The sequence below is a fragment of the Amblyraja radiata genome, chromosome 5 (genome assembly GCF_010909765.2).
Source record: "Amblyraja radiata isolate CabotCenter1 chromosome 5, sAmbRad1.1.pri, whole genome shotgun sequence".
NCBI lineage: Eukaryota > Metazoa > Chordata > Chondrichthyes > Rajiformes > Rajidae > Amblyraja > Amblyraja radiata.
Genome location: NC_045960.1, coordinates 115,538,911 through 115,556,586, shown reverse-complemented (window position 1 = coordinate 115,556,586; position 17,676 = coordinate 115,538,911). Strand labels below are relative to the sequence as shown.

The following is a 17,676-nucleotide window of genomic DNA, read 5'->3' as shown; positions in this document are numbered from 1 at the left end:
GAAATAAAGACAGAAAGACATTGCAATAATCAACGTGATGGTTCTGCCTACGTTTAAACAGTCTCACAGCGTTTAATGCTTACAATTAATAAGCTGACGCATCTGTGATTGATTTAGGAGATGCGGGCGGTCGATGTGTGAGACTCAGAGGTATGGGTGTGGGTGTGTCTCTCTCTGCCTGCTTGTACTCGGGATGGATTCCAACACCTGCATTCCTTAGAAGAGGGAGGGATGTTTGAGCTGAAACTCGTGCTGCTGCGGGCGGCCGGCCGGCCAGCACCACAGATCATATCTTTAGGCAGCATCATTTACACACAGGGTGGAGCTGGGAAACTCCCAATGAATGGGGTGATCAGATTCACAGCTTGGGATTTGTTGAATTAAAACAAAAAACACCCTCCCCATTGGTCCGAATAGAATAGTAAAGGAAGAAGTTGTGAGATCTACACGGAAATCCAGGCAGAACATACATGTGATGGTGAGGTAAGGTTTGCTTTGATGTTGCTGCCTACGTTTCCTCCATTTGGCCCACTCCACTTCTTGCCGCTTTTTAACCTGACCTGACCTGTCCTGGACCAGTGGCCCGGTCCCTCTGTGAGAGTGGGTGGAACCGGGATTGCTGTATTCCACAACCTCGGGCTGGAGTCAATTCTAGTTAACCCTTTCTGCTGCTGGGAATGCAGGAACAGATCCGGATTTTAACACAACCTGTCGGAATTCTGTTTGCGGCATCCCGCCAAACATATTTCCCAGTCGTTCTGCCCGCTGTTGCCCCCAGTAGCTGCCAAGGCCGGGTGTTGGCCGGTCCCACAGACACATTACTGAGTAGTCACTGGGAACCAAGTGAGACTTGGATCATTGGATTTAACCCATTCTAATCCACTGGCATTTTCCAGTTACACTGTAATCCCAGCTAAGCGGGTTTGTGATCCGGTTCCAACAGTTCCTGGACGATGAGTGGAGAGTGAACTCTTCAGCTCATTGCCGGGTGAAACACTCTACGTTGGTCGATTGTCCGTCTTCATCCCGCACCCGAGAAATCAGCCCGAGATTATCCGACCAAAACTAAAACAACCCACCAAGAGAGACGTGTTCTCCGTTTCAACACAACAGTTCATGTATGTGGCTTTAGCTGGTTTCAGATTGTATCCATGTTGAAATAATCCCTCACGCGGGGGGGGGGGGGGGGGGGGGGGGGGGTCGAGACATCTGAACTGACCTCTGGAGAGGAGAGTTCTGTCACCAGTCTTTATATAATAAATAACCGCAGTGAGTAACAGGGGCAGGAGGACGACAGACTTTTCCAGCATTGCCGCAGACAGAATTCCTGCAGGTTATATTCAAATCATATCCATGTTACTGTATCGCTATCAGCAGAAAGAGTTAACAGGAAATAAAAACAACTTTATTCACAGTGTATAGTGGTAGATTGTCAAACCGGTTGGTCTTGGTTTCAGCAGCGAGAACCAACGATCCTACAGCTTGCTATGGGATCTTTGGCGAGAACGCTCCCTGTTCTGTTCTGAGGAATGTGAGGATTGGAATCCATGCTGTAGACAGGCAGCAACTTGCACACAGATACTGAGTGTTGCAGCTCACAGAAAGAACTACAGCTGCCCCTCGCAAATCAATATTCACCTGAATGAGGTACATCAGGGGTGGGTACACAAAATTGCTGGAGGAACTCAGCGGGTGCAGCAGCATCTATGGAGCGAAGGAAATAGGCGACGTTTCGGGCCGAAACCCTTCTTCAGACTGATGGGGGGTGGGGAAAGAAAGAAGGAAAAAGGGAGGAGGAGGAGCCCGAGGGCGGGCGGATGGGAGGGTGGGAGGAGACAGCTAGAGGGTGAAGGAAGGGGAGGGGACAGCACAGGCTAGCCAAATTGGGGGAATTCAATGTTGATGCCATAAGGGCGCAAGGACCCCAGACGGAATATGAGGTGCTGTTCCTCCAATTTCCGCTGTTGCTCACTCTGGCAATGGAGGAGACCCAGGACAGAGAGGTCGGATTGGGAATGGGAGGGGGAGTTGAAGTGCTGAGCCACCGGGAGGTCAAGTAGGTTAAGGCGGACTGAGCGGAGGTGTTCGGCGAAACGGTCGCCCAACCTCCGCTTGGTCTCACCGATGTAAATTAGCGGGCTCCTCCTCCTCCTCCCTTTTTCCTTCTTTCTTTCCCCACCCCCCATCAGTCTGAAGAAGGGTTTCGGCCCGAAACGTCGCCTATTTCCTTCGCTCCATAGATGCTGCTGCACCCGCTGAGTTCCTCCAGCAATTTTGTGTACCTTCGATATTCCAGCATCTGCAGTTCCCTTTTGAACACATCAGGGGTGGGGAACCTTTTCATGTTGGAATGCCGCATTAAGTTAGCTGTAATCTAACAAGGCCGCATCCATGAAACGTCAATTAGATATACTTCAAAATGTACTTTATTTTGTAAAAATATAACTACTATGTACTAACTTTAAGAAAATGAAAACATTTTGTTAATTCTAAAGTTAACTAACCTTCTAATGACTTTGTTGTGACTTCTTTTTGTGGGAAAGCATTTGAATATTTGGTTGTAACATGGAGGTACGCAGTTTCAGCTGATCTTCTAGATGGGTATCCGTCATTTGTGACCTTAAGGGCGTCTTGATTTGGGTTAGGTTGGAGAATGTAGATTTGCAGCAATAAGTGGTTGAAAAGCAAGAAAGCATTTCTCATGCATGTTGCCTAAGACGTGGGTATTCCATTGCATTTTTCCATATTTCAATCGGAACTTTCTTAACGTCAATTAAGGTTTTAAAATGTCATCTTCTGAGAGCTCAATCATTTCCATCGAACCAAGAATCGGCGTCTACGCAACCTACAACTTCGACAATGCATTCTTTTACGATTTCTACATCTAAGTGGTTTCCTTTTATAAATAATTATAAAAAATAGTCAAACAAATACGCTGTTTAAGTATTCTCCAATTGAACTTCAAACGGAAAGCCACATGCACCGCTATCAACAGTTGATTATACTGAAGACTGGACGCCCAGCAGACTCTCCCCGACATTTTCCCTCTCGTCAACCAGCCTCATGCGGTGGTGGCACCAGTCAGGCAGGGAGGTTAACGTACATTCTAGAGTCGCATTAGAACTAAATGATGAGCAGGTGTTAAAATAACCCTCATGACTTACTGATGTTTTAATTGGGGCCGTCAGTCGGGGAGGATTATTTCGTTGAATCTTATTTTACTCTTTGGTTTTTTTTTTTGGTTATTTTTTTAATTAGAAGTACAGTAAATTACATTAATACACATCACATATATCTTATTACATTTTGTTGTACCACTTCGTTTTTTGAGCTTTAAAAAAGGTAGAAATAAAAGAAGTAAGGAAAGTGAGCAAGGGTCGTGAAGGTGCAGGAAAGTGTTGGGAGAAGAAAGCCCCTTAGGGAAGAAATTAGAGAAGGAAGTAAAGAAAGGAAATAAGACCCTAGAAAGAAAAGAAAAAAAAGGAAAAACAATCGCTCTATTGTAACACAAAACTCCGCAAAAAAGGATATACCAACCGTGTTTTTATAAAAAAAATATTTTATACCCCCCGTTACCAGATCCTGGTACCATTTATATTTTAAATTACTATTGCACCTTATGCTTGTAATAGTTCCGTAAATGCAGACCACGTCTTTTGGAAGTGGTCTGCTTTGCCTGCTAGGAGGAGTCTCATCTCTTCCAAGTGTAGTGTTTTGAACATGTTTGAAATCCACATTTTTATTGTTGGTATTGGAGCATTTTTCCAAAATTTGAGTATAAGCTTTTTTCCCCATTATTAGCCCGTAATTAAGTAAGTTCTTTTGAAACACGTTTAATTCGGGGTTACCTTCCGATATTCCAAAAATGATCCATTCTGCTTTTGGTACAAGTTTTATTTTAAATAATTTTGTGAAGATTTCAAATATTTCGTTCCAGAATTTTTGAATTTTTATACAGAAAACAAACGAGTGCGCTATGTTAGCTTCTTGTGACTGACATTTATCACAAATGGGTGAGACATTGGGGAAAAGTTTATTTATTTTAGTTTTTGAATAATATAGTCTATGTAATGTTTTATATTGGATTAGAGTATGTCGTACGTTGATCGAGCATTTATGCACATATAGTAAGTGTTTATCCCAGCTCTCTTTTGAAATTTTTATAGCTAGTTCTTGTTCCCAGTCTCTTCTAATACCATCGATTGTAGGTATTTCTATATTCAAAATAATGTTATATAAGTATGATATTAGATTTGCTGATTCATGCCTTTGTCTTCATGGCCTCATCCAATAAGTCTGGGGGCATGTTATGATAGTCTTTTGTGTATTTTTTCAGATGGTCACGGATTTGAAGATATTTAAAATATTGATTATTTTTCAAATTATATTTCAGTTGTAATTGTTGAAATGATAATAATTTTCCTAATTCATACAAGTCTCCGAGCGTTTTGATTCCCGTTCTTTCCCATTGTGTAAATGATTTATCTATAATTGAGCGTTTAAACGACGGGTTATTGACTATTGGCATTAAAAGAGATAGATTTCTTAATTTTAAATTCTGTTTTATTTGTTTCCAAGTTCTAATTGTACTATGTATCATTGGATTTTTATTATAATTTTTGTTATTCAAATTCATTGGTGAGAGGAGAGTCGCTCCTGTATTACACGGAGCGCAGTCCTCTCTCTCCATTACAATCCAATCCACCTGCTGGGCAGAGTTGTCCAGCAGGTGAATCATATTTTTAATATTTACTGCCCAATTATAGTACATAAAGTTAGGGAGCGCTAGACCACCCATCTCTTTTGGTTTACTAAGGTGTGCTCTTTGTATTCTGTGGGATTTGTAATCCCATATAAAATTTGTAATGTCTGAGTCTAGTTTTTTGAAAAACTTTTTTGGAAGATATATTGGAATTGATTGAAATAAATATAGGATTTGTGGTAAAAAGATCATTTTTATAGCATTTATTCGACCTATTAAAGACATCGGAAGCGTTTTCCAGAATTTAATTAGATTATTTAGTTTCTTAAGTAAGGGGCTATAATTGGCATTAAACATACCGTGATAATTTCTAGTGATTTCAATTCCTAAATATTTAAATTTTTCTGTGGCTATTTTAAAGGGGAATTTCAAGAGATGTGTTGAGTCTTTCGGTTTTATCGACATAATTTCACTTTTGTTCCAGTTTATTCTGTATCCTGAGAAAGATCCAAAGTCCTCAATTAGATTTAATATGTTTGGTATACTGATTTGGGGTTTTGTGATATACAGTAATACATCGTCTGCGTATAAGGATATTTTGTTATTTGAATATTTTGTATTATAACCGTAAATGTCTGGGTGTGGTCTAATTTTTTCAGCTAAAGGTTCAATTACCAGAGTGAATAACAGCGGTGATAATGAACATCCTTGTCTATTACCCCTTGTTAATTGGAATTTTGTGGATAGTATATTATTAGTTAATATTCTAGCCGTGGGTTTGTTATATAATAATTTTATCCATGCGATGAAGCTCTCTCCCATTTGAAATTTTTGCAATACTTTAATCATATAATCCCATCCTACTTGATCAAACGCTTTTTCTGCGTCCAATGAAATGATAGATAACTCTTGTTCTTGAGGTTTGTGAGAGTGCATTATGTTAAACAGACGTCTCAGGTTATTAAATGAATGTATCTTAGGTATAAATCCCGTTTGATCCTTAGTTATTAATTTACTGACATATTGACTTAGTCTTCTAGCTAGTGTTTTCGCTAATATTTTTTGATCCGTATTTAACAAAGCAATAGCTCTATATGAGCCTGGTTCTTCTATATCTTTATCTTTTTAAAGTATTAATGTGATCGTTGATTCTGCTAGTGTTTCAGGTAAGGTTTGTTCTTTAAAAGCGTATGTATACATTTTCTGTAGACGTGCGGTCACTATGTCGTAAAAACATTTATAAAATTCATTACTGAATCCGTCTGGTCCTCATGTTTTTCCATTCTTAAGTGTGTTTATTGTGTCTTCTATTTCCTTAGCTGTAATTTGTGCTCCCAGTTCCTCTTGTTCCTTCAATTCTAGTTTTGGAAGGTTACAATCGTCCAAAAATTCTGAAACTTTATTATTGTCTATTAGCGTTTTCGATGTGTATAAATTCTTATAATATTGAGCAAATCTTTTATTGATATCATTAGGTAGTGTTAATAATTCCCCTCTATCTGATTTGATCTTTAAAATTGCATGATCTTTTTCCCGTTTTTTCAGTTGGCGTGCCAAAGGTTTATGGGGTTTATCCCCAAATTCAAAATGTTCTTGTTTTGTAATTTGGAATAATCTTATTATCTTCTCTGATAATAATTTATTTAGCTTAAATTTCAGTATTAAATTTTTATTATGTTTATCCATAGTTGGATCTTTAGCATTATCTATATCTAGTTGTCTGATTTGTTCTTCTAATTGTCTTTGTTCATTTTTATTCTTTTTGTTTTGAAAAGCTTGATACGAGAAAATGACTCCTCTAATAAATGCTTTGAAGGATTCCCATAATAAAGTGGGCGATATATCTGGTGTATCATTTATCTCAAAAAATAGATCCATCTGTTTTTTTAGATATATACTCCCTTGTGGGTCTTTCAGAATTTGCGAGTTAAACCTCCAGAACGATTTGTTCGTAGAGATTCCTTCCAATTTTAAAACAAAAGTTAGCGGGGAGTGATCTGAAATCGTATTGGTGTGATATTTAGGGTTCATAGTATAAGGGATAAGTTTTGTATCCACTAGGAAGTAGTCTATACATGAGTATGTTTTATGTACCATTGAATAAAACGAGTATTCCCTTCCAGTCGGATTCGCGATCCTCCAAACGTCTGCTATATTTGTATTTTTTATATATGTATTTAAGAGTTCACTAGTTATAGTTTTCATATTACCTCTTTGTTTTTGCATCGATTTATCTAAGTACGGATCTAAAGCACAGTTGAAGTCTCCTCCAATTATAACATTTTGGTAGTTAAATTCTGCGATTGTATTCAGGATTTTATTAAAAAATTGAGGATTATCAAAATTGGGCGCATATATGTTTACCAAAGTGATTGGCGTAGCATGAATCTCTCCTGTAACTATAAGGTATCTCCCTTCCTTATCTGATATAATGTTCTTTGATTTGAATGGTATTCTTTTGCGAATAATAATTGCGGTGCCTCTGGATTTCGAAGTATATGAGGAGTGAAATGTTTGGCCTATCCAATTCGCCCTCAATCTCATCTGATCTTGATGTTTAAGGTGCGTTTCTTGTAGAAAAGAAATGTCCGTGTTATATGATTTCAACTGAGCTAGTATTTTGCCCCTTTTAATTGGTTCATTAATACCCCTTATATTCCAGCTACACAGTGTGATTCCTCCCATTTTCTTTTGTTTATCATCTTGCATTTTCTCTGATTTTAGTACCCTTATTTATTACGGTGCATCCATACCTCAGGACTCTGGATATTTGGGGGGGGGGGGCGTTTATATTATTAACTTCCTTGGTAGATCCCTTTTGCGATTGTCCTTGAAAAAACCCCACATAATAGTGACATATTGTGATAAAAAAAAAAATTGAACAAGTAAAATTACAGTGTCTGAAGTATTCGACACTGTAGTGCGTGTCCCACACGTCTGTGGGGTCCGACATCTATTCGACTTCCGAAGTTGATGTTGTACAATTAGCTCCGCTCCTTTTATTACTCTAACCCTAAGAAGGCGGTGCCATTTCAAAATCAGTTATATTTCACCCAATTACACTATATATATATATATATATATAGATATATATTTCATTCAGACTTATCCGATCTGTGTTCAGCTACTGTGAAATTTATTTATCTAACACTTTATTTATTTATCTAACACTTTCAGCTACTAATTATTTATAATTAGTTATATCTTTGATAATAGTAAGCTATTAACTATAAGGGTTAACCAGAAACAGGCTCCTGGAATTATGCCAGGTGCCTGAGTCTCCTCCCTTCTTCACACAAACTATATAACACTTAACCTTTCAGTATTATCTACTTTAATTCTAAAATTTGTCATCTCTATATATGAGCTAGTCAGTCTTATTAGCAGATTATTACATTTTGCCCATTATATAGTTCAGGTTAGTTTCCATTTATATTTTTATATTAGTATTGTTAATTATTATTAATTCTCTATATTTTGTAAAGCTGTTTTAAGATCTTAAATCGCCATTTGTCCTTGTGATGTTTTCCACATTCGGCTCTGCTGTTCATCTCTGGTTTGCTTATCAGTCTTTCCTTCATTTTGAACAAAGAATGTCCTTGAGTTGAATTCCAAAGCGTCCAAAGGACATAAGGTGTCTAGACCATCGCACGTGGAAATTCTCTACCATTTTAAACTTTTAGAGAGTGGTGTTTCTTCCCTTGTCTTCAGGTGTTCTCTGTGATGTAATAAAAGGCAAGAAACTGTCCATATCATCCCGCTGCCGTGATTAATCCTCTGTTTATGCCACAATCTCTTGGGCATATTTATAAGATGCGTCCGAATTAGTGAAAGTTTTCTCTTTTCCCTTGAAAGTAATGCGCATTCTGGCCGGATAAAAAACGCCACATCTGACATCTTTAACTCCATAGAGAATCTGTCTTGTCTGTTCGAACTTTCTTCTCTTTTGAACGATCTCATAGGGATAATCCCGGAGGAGTTTGATAGTGTCTTTTCCAAAGGTCATCTTCACTCTATATTTGATTTTTTTCATCAGCTCTTCAAGTGCTGAAATGTCCCGAAGTTTGACTATGATCTGTCGTGGGTGGCCTGGATCTGCTTGTGATCTTGGCTTAAATCTAGGTATTCGATGTGCCACTTCAATTTCCGGTTCCACAGGTAGATTGAGTACGTGTTTGATTAGGTTGGCAGTGAACTCACGAGCGTTGTTCCCCTCTGCCCCTTCTGTTACTCCCAATATTCGTAGATTTTGGCGTCGTGAGCGAGCTTCGAGATCAAGGCATTTATCTGAAACTTTCGCCAGTTGACTCTTGAGGCTGTCTAGTTCTAGCTTCATTCCCTGCATATCTTCAGCCATTTGTTCAACCACTGTTTCCATGTCTTTTATTTCAGTTACATGTGAAGAAACAATTACATGCACAGCCTCAAACTTCTTCTTAGATTCTTCATCCCCTTTATTAATTCTCCCCATTAGCTCTTCATGCACATCCTCAATTCGTTTTTGTATAATGCCAATGCAGTCAATAATTTTTTGATTACCAGCATTAATGTTTGACATATTTTCCATCGATTTAACATTAATATTTTCCATCATTTTTGAGTTTCCAGCCTCAATATCTGTCAAGTCAAACTGAAATGAAAGAACAGGTGCAGTGAAATGCTACATTGAAATCACGAGACAGTGATTAAAGTGGGCGGAACCCCAGCCTGCCGAGTTCTGCCTGGGGGTCAAAAGGGCACATAGCACCAGAAGCCAGGGAAGAAGACACAAGAGACTTGCGAGCAGAGAACTTGAACAGTAAATCAAAAAGACTGTCCAAAAAGACTGCCGCGATAGCCAGAAAAGGCAAGCAGGACTGATTTTCTACAGACCCGATTGGCAGCCGGTTTTTCACCTGATAAAGACCAACACTGATAAAGACCAAAACTGATAAAGACCAAAACTGGTAAAGACTAAAACTGCTAAAAAAACTGCTAAAGGCCCCATCTGCCAAAATAAAAGAAGGAGAAAATAAAAGGTGGAAAAGAAGTGTTTGGTCTGAGTGAATCCAGTTCATCATTTCGGGGTAGATAAATCAAATCCCTTTCAAGCGGGGAATCTGCAAAAACATTAGAAGACTTGACAATATCCTTTCTCAATTCTCTTACCGAGTTCTTTATCTCCTCCATTTCATTTTTCTCCTTAGCCATCTCAGTCTTGGATCTTGTAGCCATTCCAGAATCCACCTCAGAGGTCTGTTCTTCAGTTTTCTGTGTTTTCAGCAGTTTTGAGATGTTTCTCTGAGGGCTCTGAGCTGGAGACGTTTTTTTTCATTTAAAACATTAGAAGACTTGACAGTGAAAAACCGCTGTGACCAGGAGATCTGGAAACAGTAAAAGACTTGACAGTGAAAAACCGGGCGGGGCCAGGAGATCTGGAAACCTGGAAAAGAGACAGTTAAGTCAAGATAAAACATGGCTGATGAAGTTGCTGGAAAGTCAGCTGAGCAGCTCAAGCTGAAGAGGACAACAGCAAAACGGGCATTCTCTTGTCTTGTTAACAGCATCATTAGAAACCATGAAGAAATGTCTGAAGAGGAGCTCAGGAACAATTTCAACAAACTCATGCAGGAGGCCGAAAAAGTCATGGAAGCCAATGACGATGTGGAGGCTGGACTCATTGCAGAGCTGGAGGCGGAGCTGGACGCAGATGAAGAAACTGTGTTAACTGAACAGCAAAATGCCGACCTGGCAAAGACTGCAAAGGAGTGTGAGTCGAAACTAAAAGAGGTCAAAGGGCTCATCCAGGACACTCTATGGGCAAACTTTGGAAATGTTGAATTATCCACCTCACTACAGACAGCAGATGGTGCATGTGAACTTGCTGCTGCCACCGCACCATCAAATAACAACCAAGAAGCATATGAATTCATGCTTAACCACCTGCAGAAACTGGTAGAGACTGCAAAGGAGACGTACAGTCGGTGGAAACGTTGGGTCCCTCTGGATGAGCAAGAAAGCTTCCAGAAACACCTAAGAACACTCGAGCTTCTCGTCCCCAAGCTGGTTTCCAGGAAGGCTGACTTCATGCAGGCAAGAATAAAGAAGAACGCTGAAGGATTAGCACAAGCGACGAATGCTTTCAATTATCCTTCACCAGCCATCAGACTGAGACCCACGGCCCTTCCTAAGTTTACTGGAAACAAGCGTGACTTTTATAGATGGAGGAAGGATTGGGAAGCACTGCAAAAGCAAGGTGAACCCACTGGATCAAATGAGGTCAAGGAGGTTCAATTGCTGGACAGTCTGGAGGACAAAATTACAAGAGACCTCCGCCTCACAAGTTATAACACTGCAGATGATATCTTTCGTGTCCTAGAGAACCGGTTTGGAAATCAAACAGCTATTGCTATTGAGATAGTGGAGGAGCTTCAGGGAATCCCACCTGTCAGAGGACATCAGCCACGTAAAATAGTGGAATTAATTCAAGCTGTGGAAAAGGCGCTTAATGACTTGAGCGATCTCGGAGACACAGGCGCTATTAAAAATCCACTGATGACAAAATCAATTGAAACCAAGCTTCCAGAAACCCTTAAGAAGGAATGGCTGGTTTATGTAGCTGACAAAAGGAATGCTGTGGCACCAGAGAAACGGTTTGACAGTCTCTTGTCATTTCTCAAAGAGCAGGAGAGCATATACGAACAGCTCGAGCAACTGAGGGACGAGGAGCCGAGTAGAAAGGAAACTCGGACTGAACCAAGACATGCCAGAACCAAGTCTACTAAGTCAGAAAATGACCACACAAGTTGTGTAGTCTGTGGTGACATAAAGCATAAAAGGAAGCTGTACTTCTGCAAGCAGTTTCGAGGGCTAAAGCTGACAGAGAAAAGAGCTGCAGTAAAGAAGTTGGGAGCATGCAAAAAGTGTCTTGAAGTTCATGATGATGGTTCATACTGCAAACCTGCATATCTGTGTAAAAATCAAATCTGCAAGGATGAACAGAATCCTGAGCATCATTTTTATCTGTGCCCCAATTATGAGATGAGGAAAAGCAGTGTGGATCAGAGAAGGAGTAAATTTGGTCCAGAGGAAGATAAAGGCAAGAAGAAATATACAGTGGACCAAGAGGAGTTTTTCAGCAAACTTCCACCAGAGTTGGCAAAACAATGCCGAGATGTGTTCTCGAACACTGCATCAAGAGCCTTCAACACTGCAAAGCATCAGCCAAGCCTCCTAAAGGAAGGTGGACTGCAAGAGCATCCAGTGATTATGATGCTTTTGGAGGTCATAGCAAATGCTGGACAAAAGGTTGGGACATTAATTGACTTGGCTTCAGATACCAACTACATAACTCACAAGGCTGCGAGTAGACTGAACCTTAGGAGTGAAGACATCACGCTTATCGTCCATGGAGTTGGGGGGATGAAGGTCCACGTAGAGACGATGCGCTACCTTCTAAAGATCCGAATGAAGACTCCCAAGGGCACACTCAAGTCGCACCAGTTAGTTTGTTATGGATTGGACAGCATTGCAGATGTTCACAAACATGTGACACCACAGCAGCTGCAAAAGTTATTTCCAGACGTCCCACTTGAGGAACTTGTGAGACCAAAAGAGATACATTTGCTCATAAGCCATAGAGAAGGTCAGCTAGCGCCTCAGAGGATTAGAACTGTTGGAGATCTCATTCTGTGGGATGGACCACTGGGAAAGACTGTTGGAGGTTGTCATCCTGAGCTGTTTGAGAAGCTTACCATGTCAGCCCACATGTCCAAAACACACTTCGCAAGATCAATGAGAGCAGCTGCTTTAAAGTATGAGGAGCTCACTGCCCCAGTCCCTGAGGAACTTTCACCAAACGGACAGGTCGCCGTCAAAGTTCAGAAGTCACGTACATCAACCGCCAATCGGGACTTCTTGGATTGGTGGAAGTGGGATAGCATTGGAGCAGCATGTGAGCCAAAGTGCGGGGGTTGCCGCTGTGGAAACTGCCAGCCAGGCGGAAAAGAAATGACTCTTGCTGAAGAGAGAGAGCTCGAAGTGGTAAGGGAAGGCCTCACCTACGTAACAGGAGACCGTCACAGTAAAGACCCACATTGGCATGCTAGCTATCCTTGGTTGGAAGACCCAGCTTCTCTACCAAATAATAAAAGGACAGTGGAAGCCACATTTCTCAGGACGGAGAGGCAGCTATCCAGAGAACCTGAATGGAAAAGTGCCTACACAGCTCAGGTGCACGACATGGTGGACTGATAGGCTGCAATCAAATTGTCCGAAGACATGATTGCAAACTGGAAGGGACCAGTGTGGTATGTGAGTCACCTTATTGCTCCAAACCCCCACTCTGTCACAACCCCAGTGAGACTAGTGTGGAACAGCAGCCAAAAGTGCAATGGTGTCACCTTAAATGATTTGCTGATGAAAGGTCCAGACGTCCTCAACCAAATTCGCGCCGTCCTCCTCAGATTCAGAGGCGGAATCTATGCTGCTCTGGGAGACATAAAGAAGATGTATAACTCAGTCTGGTTGGAGGACCGTGAAGTACACTTACACAGATTCCTCTGGCGAGATTCCGAGGACGAGGAGCTGGGAGAGTATGCTATCACAAGAGTGAACATCGGAGACAAACCTGCGGGGTGCATTGCACAGTTGGCAATGCGTGAGACTGCTAATCTTCCTTCTTTTACCCACCTCAAGGATGAGCAGCAAGTACTCCAGAAAGACAGCTATGTTGACGACATCCTCACATCTCACAACAGCCTTGACCAGTTGAGAATCATCACAGCAAATGTGGAACGAATCCTAAAAGCTGGTGGGTTTGAGCTCAAGCCTTGGGTTCTGTCTGGCCAAAGTGGGAGGAAGGAGGACAATGATGCTTTAAAGAAAAGCAAAACAAAAAGCATGATCCTACCAAACCAAATGCATGATGATGATAGCAAGGCACTTGGTCTGGGCTACATTGTTGAAGAGGACATGCTCCACGTTATGGTGGGAATCAATTTCTCCAAGAGAAAGAAAAAGATGCAGGCTTGGTCAAAGCCTTCTACAAGAGCAAATCAAAACTCAGACGCCAAATCCCCTAACAAGAAGAGAGCTTCTCAGCCAGGTAGCAGGGCTATATGACCCCATCGGCATAGTGGCTCCTGTTAAGCAAAAGGGAGCGATTCTAGTACGCAGAGCTTTCCAAGAAGCAAAAGAGGGAAGCTGTTCGGTCAGAGACACATGGGACATGGCACTCTCAGATGGACTCAGGGAGGATGCAATTAAGCTCTTTGAAGAGTACGTACAACTTGGAAAAGTCAAGTTCGTCAGGGCACTGACTCCCTCTTGCTCCGCAACTGAACCCTTGGGAATCATCTTTTCTGACGGAAGTGAGCACACCTACGGGGCAGTGATGTACCTGAGATGGGATTCAGACCATGGCCCAATTGTCAGACTTGTGGAATCCAAGGCCAAGTTAACTCCCTTGGACCACAGAGGAGACGCTGTTAAAGCAGAGATGTGCGGAGCAGTGTTCGCCTCACGCTTAAAGAAGTATTTTGAGCTACACAGTCAAATTCAAGTGGAGAAGTGGTATCATCTTGTGGATAGCCAAACAATCCTTGGTGCAATACAGCGAGAAAGCTACGGATTTCAGACATTCTTCGCCAATCGGATTGGAGAGATTCAAACAAGCACCAACATTCAGGACTGGCGGTGGATTCCTGGCCCACAAAACATCGCTGATGTAATCACCAGAGGTGCTAGCCCTCAAGACCTTGATCAGGATTCGGAGTGGCAAAATGGACCGAAGTTCCTGGTATTGCCTGTGAGTGAGTGGCCAATAAAATCAGCTAAAGAACTGGCTGCCACTGCCAGAGAGAACATCAACAAGTTACAGAAGAAAGCTTTTGTTGCAGCACTATCAAGAGCCAAAGTAGAGAACCAAGAACCGGAACCAACAAACCCAAAGAGACCACCTGCAGGGTCAGCTATTCAGAACCTTGTTGATGTCAAGCGGTTCAGCATTCTAACTCGACTGATCAAGACAGTCGCATGGATTTGGAGAGCAGCAAAGAGGTTTCTTGGCAAGAACAAAGCCCTAGACAATCCAAAGTGGGAGGCCATCTCTTTGACAGGAGTCATTACAATAAGAAAACAAGAAAATGCTCTAAAATACATTTTTTGTGCTGCGCAATGGGGCACAACTTTCCCAAGCACCACAACAGATCGACTGGTAGCCTATAAAGACCAAGTTCAAACCTAGACTTCAAAGTTTGACTTTAAAGCGTCGATCTCCCAAGTGGTTCCATTGGAAGATCGAGTGGGAGGTGTCAAGTCAAACTGAAATGAAAGAACAGGTGCAGTGAAATGCTACATTGAAATCACGAGACAGTGATTAAAGTGGGCGGAACCCCAGCCTGCCGAGTTCTGCCTGGGGGTCAAAAGGGCACATAGCACCAGAAGCCAGTGGAGAAGACACAAGAGACGGTTTTTCACCTGATAAAGACCAACACTGATAAAGACCAAAACTGATAAAGACCAAAACTGGTAAAGACTAAAACTGCTAAAAAACTGCTAAAGGCCCCATCTGCCAAAATAAAAGAAGGAGAAAATAAAAGGTGGAAAAGAAGTGTTTGGTCTGAGTGAATCCAGTTCATCATTTCGGGGTAGATAAATCAAATCCCTTTCAAGCGGGGAATCTGCAAAAACATTAGAAGACTTGACAATATCCTTTCTCAATTCTCTTACCGAGTTCTTTATCTCCTCCATTTCATTTTTCTCCTTAGTAGCCATCTCAGTCTTGGATCTTGTAGCCATTCCAGAATCCACCTCAGAGGTCTGTTCTTCAGTTTTCTGTGTTTTCAGCAGTTTTGAGATGTTTCTCTGAGGGCTCTGAGCTGGAGACGTTATTTTTCATTTAAAGTCCTTTTTCCTCTGTTTTAAAATCGCAGCGCTTACTGATGACGTCATCAACGCGACGTCCCGGGGCTCCGGTGAGTTTTTGAATTGGTCCCGACCTCCAGACCCGATTTTAACGCGAAAAATCGCGTTTTTACAGCAGCGGAGCTAAAGGTTGCGACTGCTAGTCCAGCATGGCGCAACCGGAAGTCCCTCTTTGGTATTTTAAATACGTTCATTTTAAGATAAAAATAAAAATAATATAAGACGAACAAAAACATATTAATAAAAATAACAGGATTTGTTCTACAAAATTTGGATTCATTCAAAAGGCCGCACTTAATGGCCTTAAGGCCGCAGGTTCCCCACCCCTGGGTTAGACTATTGCAGCTCAAGATTTATTGCTGGTCTTTGATTCCAATCAATATTTAAAACGTAAAATGACATCCATATCAGCGGCCCAGGGATCAGTAGTGTGGGGTTAAAATTGTGCTTGCACTGGTGACGTGTGTGTTGCTGCTGTTGTCTGTTACAACGGTATGATTCCTCGCACCTTCACTCTGGGTTAAGGACAGGGCACTGTGGGTGGGAAAGGTGAGAGGTTTACGTGGATAGGTCAGTGGAATGAATGAATAAATGAATGAATGAGTGAATGAATAAGTATATTGGCCAAGTATTCACATACAAGGAATTTGCCTTGGTGCTCCGCACACAAGTGACAGTATGACATACAGAGACAGTTACGAATGACACATAAAACATTAAACAATAATAATAAAACATTATCGATTAAACATGTGAACCAAACAAAATACCAGAGCCAAAGGGAGGCTACAGATTTTTGGCTGTTGAGTAGAGCTACTACTCGTGGATAAAAGCTGTTTTTATGTCTGGCTGTGGCAGCTTTGACAATCTGGAGTCGCCTTCCAGAGGGAAGCGATTCAAAGAGTTTGTGGCCAGGTTGAGAGGGGTCAGAGGTGATCTTGCCCGCTCACTTCCTGGCCCTTGCAGTGTACAGTTCATCAATGGAGGGAAGGTTGCAGCCAATAACCTTCTCTGCTGATCGGACAATTCGCTGCAGCCTCCAGGTGTCGTGCTTGGTGGCTGAGCCAAACCAGACCATGATGGAGAAGGTGAGGACAGACTCTACGATGGCCATGTAGAATTGGACCATCATTGCCTGTGGCAGATTGTGCTTCCTCAGCTGCCGCAGGAAGTACATCCTATGTTGTGCCTTTTTGACTGTGGAGTCGATGGTCGCCCCCCCACTTAAGGTCCTTGGAGATGATGGTTCCCAGGAACATAAAAGACTCCACAGATGTGACTGTGGTGTTGTTGATGGTGAGTGGGGTGAGGGGAGGGGGAGCTCTCCTAAAGTCTACAATCAATTCCACTGTCTTAAGAGCATTGAGCTCTAGGTTGTTGCGATGGCACCAGGACGCCAGCTGTGACACTTCCTGTCTGTAGACAGATTCCTCCCCATCCTGGATCAGTCCAGGGTTGTGTCGTCCGCAGAAGCTTGAGAAGCTTGACAGAGGAGTCTGTGGAGGTGCAGTCATTGGTGTAGCGAGAGTAGAGGAGAGGAGAGAGTACGCAGCCGTGCGGTGCTCCTATGCTTAGTGTTTGCGGGTCCGAGATGTGCTTTCCCAGCCTCACATGCTGCTTCCTGTCTGTCAGGAAGCTGGTGATCCGCCAACAGAGGGGTTCAGGCACAGTCAACTCGGAAAGCTTGGAGTGTAGTAGCTCTGGCACAATGGTGTTGAATGCAGAGCTAAAATCTACAACAAAATCCTCGCATAGGTCCCCTGGCGGTCTAGGGACTGGAGGATGAAGTGCAGGCCCAGGTTGACTGCATCATCCACAGATCTATTGGCCCAGTATGCAACCTGCAGAGGGTCCAGCAGGGGGTTTGTGATATTTTTCTGCTTGGAAAAGCACAAGCCTTTCAAGGGTCTTCATTACAACAGAGGTCAGTGCGACAGGCCTGTAGTCTTTAAGACCAGTAAACCTTGCCTTTTTGGATACAGGGACAATAGTGGAGACTTTGAAGCAGACAGGGACAGTACAGGTTTGCAGGGACTGGTTAAAAATGTCTGTGTAGACCGATGCCAGTT

The 17,676-nt window shown here is 42.0% G+C and overlaps 1 protein-coding gene across 1 annotated transcript in view; it reads left to right on the top strand.

The window, feature by feature from the left end:
* Positions 1-464: 464 nt before the first annotated feature.
* The window catches only part of LOC116973723, a 29,329-nt gene continuing 12,117 nt past the window's right edge, over positions 465-17,676 (top strand). Inside the window, exon 1 of the mRNA XM_033022032.1 lies at positions 465-483. The gene's annotated coding sequence lies outside the window, so the exon portion shown is untranslated. The remainder of the gene's footprint in view (positions 484-17,676) is intronic.